Here is a 9,386-nt window from a genome sequence, read left to right on the forward strand (position 1 = left end):
TTCCCAGATGAACACTGAATTCACTAAAATTTAAGGAGGTGTTTATAGGCAATAGGAAGTCTTCTTGCCATCTTTAAATTCTATAGGATTCCAGATTTTATATCTACTCTATCTGAACTAGATATAGTAAACAAACAAACAATCCCCCCCCCACACACACACACACAAACAAAACATTTGTTAATCTGTTAAGGCCCAATAAGTACCAGAACTTCTTATCCTATTAGGCATAGAAAACCTGTCACTTTTTGAAATAATATTAATAAAGACTAACATTTACTGAGTTCGTTCTCAGTGCTTCTAAGTGTTTCTCATAGATTTTTGTATTTAATTAAAACAGCCAGGTGATGATTTCTGTCACAGCCTTTTTATAAAAGAAGAAACTAAAACAAAGTTTAAGTAACTTGTCCAACTTTCAGACTGTTGTGCCAGAGCCTGGATAGTTTGATGCAAGGCTGTTGATCTCAGAGTCTATGGGCTTTGCCAATTTCTAGGCTCTTCATGAAATTTAATTTTTTCATTAAATACAGCATATATTAATACATATATCCAATGTACATATTTTAGCTTGTATTAACATGTACAAATCCTCAAATATTTTGGTAAGAAAAAATAAATTTAGTGATTTGGTTGTTAAGGTGTGAAATTTTTTAAAATATATTTTTATTGACTTCAGAGAGGAAGGGACAGGGAGAGAGAGAGATAAAAGCATTAATGATGAGAATCACTGATTGTCTGCCTCCTGCACTGGGGATTGAACCCACAACCCGGGCATGTGCCTTGATGAGGGATCTGGAATGGAACCATGACATCCTGGTTCATAAGTCGATTCTCAACCTCTGAGCAAAGCTGGTGCTTTTTGAATGTAATGCTTAAGCTACATAAGGATAAAGTGGGGCTCCCCCACCTTCCCAATGCAATATTATTCTCATATCGTAGTCCTCTCAAGCACCATGATTCTTCATTGATTGATTTGTATTGAAAGTTAGATCTAGATTTTAGATTGATTAGACTTAGAGTAAATATTTTTGGCAATAACAGTTCATAAGTTATGTTAGGTACTTCTGATCAGGATGCCCTGTAGAGCAATTTGCCACATCATTAAGAAAGATAGAGAAAGATTAGAATTCCTTTAGCCAAAACCCATAAAGATACATTTCCCCCTTTGTAGTTAATAAGAAATCAATACATAAATATATGGATGTAATTGTGTATATAGTATATGTGTATATCTGTGTATGTGAAATAAATACAATACATTTCTAGAAAAAAGTTTGCATATCCAAACTGACACAATAACTTAAGGAAAATACAAATTTTCCTATAGACCACTAAAATTTAGTTGTCTAAAATGGCAATTTTTGTAAGTAATTAGCAATTAACCTATACTGTGACACATGGATATGTCTCATTCCCACCAAACCAGTCATAGAATAATTTTAGCCTCTGTTTTTGAATATTGTCTAAGTAAGTTATTATGGGGGTTACAAAATGATGATTTTTTAAAAAATATATATTATGCATTAGCTGGCATTTCTCTGTCTCATAGTGGACAGTCGTAGAACATATGTATATATAATTTCCTATTGATATCTCAAATTCAAATTTAATATTATAGTGTTTTGCTCTTAACTTTCCATACCTGCATTTGTTTTTTTCCACTGAAAATTTTGACTTGTAAGAACATTCATGTATTTAATTATTTGCTATGTCATATAGTACACAATAAATTTTTAGAGTCAGAATATCAAACAAAACATTTACTGATTGATAGAAGGTTCAGATTTTCCTTTCAGTTTCTTTTTTTTCCCCTTTAAAGCACATTCCCACTATGCATCTAATTAGAGGACTGTTTCAAAAGTTACTTGAAATAATTATTTGTGTGGTTATGGTAACAATTTGACATATTTAAATTAATTTGTTTATTGTACTTCATTTTAGTTTTATTTTCTTGGCTATCTACATAAAACAATGCTCAAGGATAAAACTATATCCTGAGAGATAGTGTTCCCATCCTTCTTCTACTTTATTGCAACCACACTGTATAGTTAACCATTTTTGTAGCTTCACTTTATTTTTCTTGTGTGCTTTAATAAAAGCATAAATATATTCACATACACATACACACAGACACACACATGCACATAGGCATACAACAACATATATAAAACATTTATAAATGCATTTAAATATGAAATAATCTAGTACATGCATGTATTGTTAATTATAACACACAATACACACACACCATTAGGTTAAATTTATTAACAACAATAATTCTCTTCTATTTTTTAAAAAATATATTTTATTGATTTTTTACAGAGAGGAAGGGAGAGGAATAGAGAGTTAGAAACATCGATGAGAGAGAAACATCTATCAGCTGCCTCCTGCACACCCCCTACTGGGGATGTGCCCGCAACCAAGGTACATGCCTTGACTGGAATCGAACCCGGGGCCCTTCAGTCCGCAGGCTGACACTTTATCCACTGAGCCAAACCAGTCAGGCATCTTCTATTTTATTGTATTTATTTTATTCATTTGATGATGTGTTAAACTCTTGAAGTATAATTATAACATTTTAAATTCTAGTGATTCAATGAAATTTGAATTAATGATTGTGAGGCTAATCATATTTTTTTGTTGAGCAGTTGAATATTTTAATGTTATGGAGTGTCATAGACTTATGTTTTGAAAGCACATATATGCCTCATTGGTGCTCAAGCTTCCTGCTTCCTATATTCAAATTGTATTTACTTTGCAAAAAACAAAAAAAAGCTTGTTTTATAACTGTGTGGACAGTCAGTGTCTGCTCTTCCATATAAAGGCTTTGTTCTTCATTCTATAAAAGCAAATATTAATGAAGCACTTGGCCCTGGTCACCCTGGGCTCCTTTCTCCAGAGCCAGATGGAATTCAGACTGCTTATTTTTATACTTACTGATATCCTGGGGAAAAGGTAAAGAAGAGTTTATAAAACCAGGACCAAAAAGGGATGTAACTTTTTCAGTTCTCTCCAGGGCTGAATCTCGTCTGAAATGACTGACAGGTTTTGGACATACAGAAGGAAATGATGAGTTGGGCTAAAAGTCCAGATGTGTGCTCAACAAAAGTATAAGGTTACATTTTAAAAGAAATGGAATGCAATATCTGTATCTTTAGGGGAAGTTGTAAATAGTAAACATAACTTAGCTATCAACTGCAGTCTGAGTTTTAAAGATTTTCAAAGAAAGAAATACTTTTCCATCTCTCTAGACTATTCAGCAATGCTTTAAAAATCCTTATATGTGTAAAGCCAATTCATAAAAGATAATAATTTGAATTAAATCAAATGATTACTCAATATGATAATTCTTTATCATCCTTAAAATGTTAATGCTTGAATGTTTTTGATGAATTTATTTCTACCATAAAATGGAAATAGACTGCTTTTTATCTTATCTATACTGGGACTAATAAATAGCTTGTGAATATTCCAAGTTACTGCAGGCCGAAAAATACAATTGAAGAAAAATAGCAAAATTACTTGTAAAATTGCTTCTAAATCCTACAGAACAATGCCATCATTTAGCAGTATATTTCTTTTTTAAAAAATATATTTTATTGATTTTTTTACTGAAAAGAAGGGAGAGGGATAGAGAGTTAGAAACATCGATGAGAGAGACACATCGATCAGCTGCTTCCTGCACACTCCCTACTGGGTATTTGCCCGCAACCAAGGTACATGCCCTTGACTGGAATCGAACCTGGGACCCTTGAGTCCACAGGCCGACGCTCTATCCACTGAGCCAAACTGGTTAGGGCTTAGCAGTATATTTCTTAATTCTCCTATGAACTAATCTTAATAATATCTTTAAATATAAAGCAAGAAGAGTGGAGTTTTTTCTACATGAGAAAGCCATGGTAGTGCAATATTGGAATATTCCAGTTTAGGATAGATATTGCCCTCATTCAAATATTCATTCATATACAACAAAATGTTCTTTTATGTTCTACATGGTTACCATGCTTTGTGTGCTACTTAGAATCCAAATTATACATCCATGGGAATGACAACAAAACACATCCTAATTTGGGAATTTTAAAGGGCTCTGGGATTTGAAGTTGACGTTTCGTTGGCTGAATTCCAACATACAACTGAACCCAGGAGAGGAAAGAAGCTATTTGGATTTTGTGTTTCTCTGAATCTCATGTAGTTCCGGAGAGAAAAATGATGTCCAAAGATAAAAGTGTGAGAACTTGCTCAGATAATAAGTAAATTCAAAATGAACTCAGTAGCCAAACTTTAATAAAGAGAAAGTTGTCAGTGGAAATGCATGAGAGCTGGACCCCAGGGTGAAGCCTGGTAATAGTCTCCAGAGCATAAGCAGACAGCAAGTGAGTCCTTGTGTTGGAAGAGAAATGTAAAAAGTCACAGCACTTCCTTTTTTCATCCTTTGTAAATGCACCCAAGGGAGGAACTACTTCTGTAGGGATTGCATTTCTCCTGTTATAGACAGGTGGGAGGAAGTTGTGAGTGAGGCAACAGCAGAAAGAGGAGTCCAACACTGAATAAAGTGTTCAGGCATCATGGAGGGCAGCAATGCCTCCCTCCTCTCCCAGAATAGCCTCCCCCTCTTAACGGAAGGGTGATGGGTGGGGTGGGAGGGAGAGTGAGCAAGATGACAAAACTTGACATACCTCAGGAAAAGTATCTATATTTCATCCAATGCCTCTAAAGGCCATTAGGGAGAGATGTTGGGTAGAAGGGTTAATTTAGTTATTCTTGCAGAATATACCATCAGCACTGTTTCCTTTCTTATCTCTGACATTAAGTAGCTCTGCATGTGACAGTTATTTCTTCAAAATGTAAAAGCATTTTTACATACTCCTGTACATTTTAAGACACTCATTTATTCCCTTTACTAGTTTTTATTTATTTTCTTTTTAATATATTTTTACTGATTTCAGAGAGGAAGGGAGAGATAGAAACATCATTGCTGAGAGAGAATCATTGATTCGTTGCCTCCTGCACATCCCCTACTGGGGATTGAACCAGCAACCTGGGCATGTGCCCTGACTGGGAATCAAACTGTGACCCTCTGGTTCATAGATTGACACTCAATCACTGAGCGACACTGGCCAGGCCTGTTCCTAGTTTTTAGATGCCCTTCCTTTTCATAAAGACTGTTTCACACAGAGGATAAAAGGAGATATTTTAAGGACAGTTACCTCTGATTTCAAATTCTGATTCTGCCATCTATTAATTACTGTGACCTTATAATAACACTTAGTTTCCCTGAATCACAATTTATTTTTCTGTAAAGTGGGTATTATTATATACTTTTCAAAGTGTTGTGGGATTAAATGAAATAATTATGTGTTCAATTTATGGCACACAATAAACCCCATAACCATGATAGTTGTTTTAATTATTCTTGTTCATATATATATAACAAGGATGTGATGATATTCTAGGAACCCCAGAATTGCAGACTGTCAGGGGCTTTGTCTCACTGAAACCATACCATCTTTCTTAACAGAGTGCTCTAAATAACTTCTTCCGGAATGAAACATATATTCCTTCTCTTTATGACCGTGATTTCAACTGGTGTGCTGTTGAAATCACAGTTGTTTTTACTACTGAATATGTCGTCAAGAGAAGCAGAGTCAGTAGGGTTAAGGAGCCAGGTGGAGTTCATGAATTCCATTTTCAACATGTCAAAGTTGAGATACTTATTGGAGCAAGTGAAAATGTCAAGGAGGAAGTTGGGTAAAAGGCACTTCAGAGAAAAAGCCCAGGCTAGAGACACAAATGAGTACATCTTTAGTGTATTGATAGTATTTAAAGCTGTGGAAGTGATTGGGATTTAAAGGAACAAGTCTACAGGGCGAGGACACTGTAAAACCTGAGCCCTGCGCTGTTTTATTATTTGTGTTTGGTTTACCAGGAAGAAGCAGCAAATTAGACTGGGAAACTCACAGGAGGGTGTGGTGCAGGGTCCCTAAGGAGAATGAAGAAAGTGTTTCAAGAAGGGCGTGATCAATGATTTCCAGTTCTGCTGAGATTCCTGCTTTATTAATAATAGGCCAGGTTACTGGACTAACTTCCTCTCTGAGGGAAACTAAAACTGCTGAATGAAATATAAAAACTGTCTTCCTAGCTTCAGAGAGTTGCCAAAATAATGAGGAATCACCAAGCTAAATCTTGAAGACAGTAAGGATATGGAAAATTAAAGTAATACTCTAATCCACTTTCAAAGTGTGGGCATGTGGCAGTCCTGTAGAAATTGCTGTGAAAATGAGTGTTATTTTTGGTTGCCTTCAGAAACAAGGGGATAGAAGTAAGAAGCCAGGGTCTGCCAAAGATGGGGACCCTATCAATTAGGCTGAAATCTCCAAAGGTAAGGTAGATTTCATCTCTTCACCAACATTCCTGCCAGAATGTGGGGGAAATTGTCTGATACTGGATAAACAGGAAAAAAAATAAAAAGAGATAAAAACAAAATTGGTTCCTAATTGTTTATAAGTTAAACTCCAGCCCAAACAGATAATTATAGCCAAAACGTAGAGGTTTATTTAAGACATTTCAAGCCATAAATGTAGGTTAGAAAGGTGTAGGCTAAAATGGCAAAACTAAATACTACTGGAAAAATTAGGAGGTTATTTGTGTCTCAACTGCTTTTTTCAACAGCAATGACCAGAATACATCAAAGAAAATCAGGTACATAAGGAAACAAACAGTTTTATTTTACAACCAGCAAAAAAAATTTTTTAAATGGACAAATTCATTTCACCTGCAGAGTTGTGAGATACCAATAATATTAACACAGATTTTTAACAATGCTTAATATATTTAAAGATATAAAATCTTACAAATAAACAGTAGGAAAAGAATTTTAAGTTACACTGAAGATTTATAAAATAAATAGAAGTTCTTAAAATGTTTAAAAATTAAAATTAAAATTCAGTACCTAGACTTGATAGCAGATTGTATAAAGCAGAAGAGAAAATTTTTCAATAGTGTATTAAGAGAAACTACACAGAATATAGCCAATGTGGTTGGGGGTGTGAGGGGGTTGGGGGGCGAGGGAGGATGGAAACTATAAAAGAAAGGATAAAATAAACTGATAATAGAATAGTCTCCAGTTTGTTGAAGATTATTATTTCTCTAAGATGTCATAGTCTTTGCAGACACTCCTAATATTACTCCTGCAAAATTCTAAATAGATGAAAATTATTGAAATAGAAAAAATCTTAGAAAACATTGTCTGGGGACACGGACCTCAGTGTGTAGGCAGATCTCTAGTTAATATAATTCCCAGTTGAAAAGTAAATATCAAAGTTCATCATAGTGATTTGTAATGAGAGACATTAGTCATTTGCTAATTTTCTTTTAAAAGACAACACAAGAGATTGGTAAATTCAAAAAGCATTAAGTACTGAGTCATTCTGAGTGTGAGACATTTGGATGACGGATGCATATGGCAATAAAATACGTTCTATTTAGCTTATTTAAATTATTTGTATGTTCACTTCCTTTTCTTAATCAGTAGTATGTCTTTGCCCATAAGTAAGTTACTTATTCTTTCAAAGCCTCTAAATTTGATATAATAACACTATCCCCCTTTTACCTCCTTAGATTGTCATGAGGCTCAAATAAGGTCATTTCTGTGTTAAAGTCTGCAATTGCACTGCAATTAAAAGCAGTGCAATTATAACCATCCTTACATGCTTGCCTTCTAAAGTTCCCACATAAGCTAAGTTGTTATGCCAGTTTTTAGCATTAGTGTCTGTTTGTTATTCATCCATGTTCATGAAAGAAACTAAATTATCTAGAAACTTTCTTCCAGATCTAATTTCATTTACCTGAATGGAATGCAGTGAGCTATATTTGTATGTTAAATGATCATTATTATTTACATGACACAAAGAATTAGAAATAAGCCAAAAAATTGTCAATTTTTAACAAACATTTCTAGACTAAGTTGAGCCTAATATGGGTGAGGGGTCAAAGTGAAAAGAATCTGCTCTTGGTTGGGGTGTGCATGGGTTTCCTTCAGTCTTGTGTTGGCGTTCTTAGATGGCTTTCATTGGCATTTGTAACTCTTCCCTTGTTTATGGGGTTGAGTTCAACCTTGTTACGTATTCTTTATCTCTTCAGTTTTAGTTTCCTATGTTTGTTTATAACTCATCCCAAATGGACATACCAGCAAGACAAAAGAGGGTGTTTATTGCAAGGAGCAGCTGCCTCAAAGGAATGCATTTCAATAGTTTGTTTATAAATACAAACAAATAAATCAGTCACCATTGTCTCTAATCTTCCAAAGATAAGAAGTTACTCTACAGATGCACTTACATCCTTGATTCATCACAGTTAAATATAAATTAGTGCTTTTACTACTTCCCAGACAATGCAAGGATCACAGACGATTTCCATTAATTCTTTTCCAAACATTTGTTCAGGTTTTGTCAGGTATTTTAACTCTATATGTAATTCAACCCACAAGACAATTATTATTATCTTAAACAGTATTCATTTAGATTTATCCACTAATTTACCTTTTCTAGGGACTTTCCTTCCTGCATTATTGTGTGTTTATCTGTGATAATTTTTCCTTCTTGAAAACTTATTTTGTGCTACTTTTAACACAGATCTGTAGGTAATGAATTCTACTAACTTTTGTTTCTTTGAAAATGTCTTTATTTCATTTTAATTTCCATTATGGTGAGTTTTTAGCAAAGACAAAAATAGGCACCTATGGCCCATCATTTACTCCAACACATTACCCCATGACTTATCCTACCCGTTTCACACCCACATCCACACCCACAAAATCTGTGTGATGCAAGACTCACATTATGTCAATGCATTCATTTGATCTGTTAATAATTTCGTATATCTTAAGAATAAGCCTTTCCCCTGTCTTTTATTTTTTAAAATATATTTTTATTGACTTCAGAGAGGAAAGGAGAGGAAGAGGGAGAGATAGAAACATCGATGATGAGAGAGGATCATTGATTGGCTGCCTCCTGCATGCCCCATACTGGGGATTGTGTCCAAAACCCCAGGCATATGCCCTGATCAGGAATCAAACTGTGACCTCCTGGTTCATAGGTCGATGCTCAACCACTGAGCTATGTCAACCAGGCTCCCCTTTCTTTTATATATTTACCTGACTAATGTCATATATAAAAAATGGTTAAAAGAATTGCTCATTATCATGGGCTAGCCATTTAATAATTAAATTTCTCATTGTCTCACAAATGTCATAACATTTTTGCACCTTGGATTATTAATAAGGTGCAATAAGTCCTTACATTGCAATGGTTGCTTTATTAAAATGTTAAATCTCCTTTTACCACAAGTGCCACTTCTTTCTTGTTTTTTTTTTTTTTCTTGCAATTTGC

At 34.4% G+C, this 9,386-nt stretch overlaps 1 protein-coding gene across 1 annotated transcript in view; it reads left to right on the forward strand.

Moving 5' to 3' along the window:
* Positions 1 to 9,386, forward strand: part of AGMO (alkylglycerol monooxygenase) — a 271,313-nt gene that overhangs the window by 21,152 nt on the left and 240,775 nt on the right. The window lies entirely within an intron of this gene.

Source organism: Myotis davidii, unplaced genomic scaffold (genome assembly GCF_000327345.1).
Source record: "Myotis davidii unplaced genomic scaffold, ASM32734v1 scaffold168, whole genome shotgun sequence".
NCBI lineage: Eukaryota > Metazoa > Chordata > Mammalia > Chiroptera > Vespertilionidae > Myotis > Myotis davidii.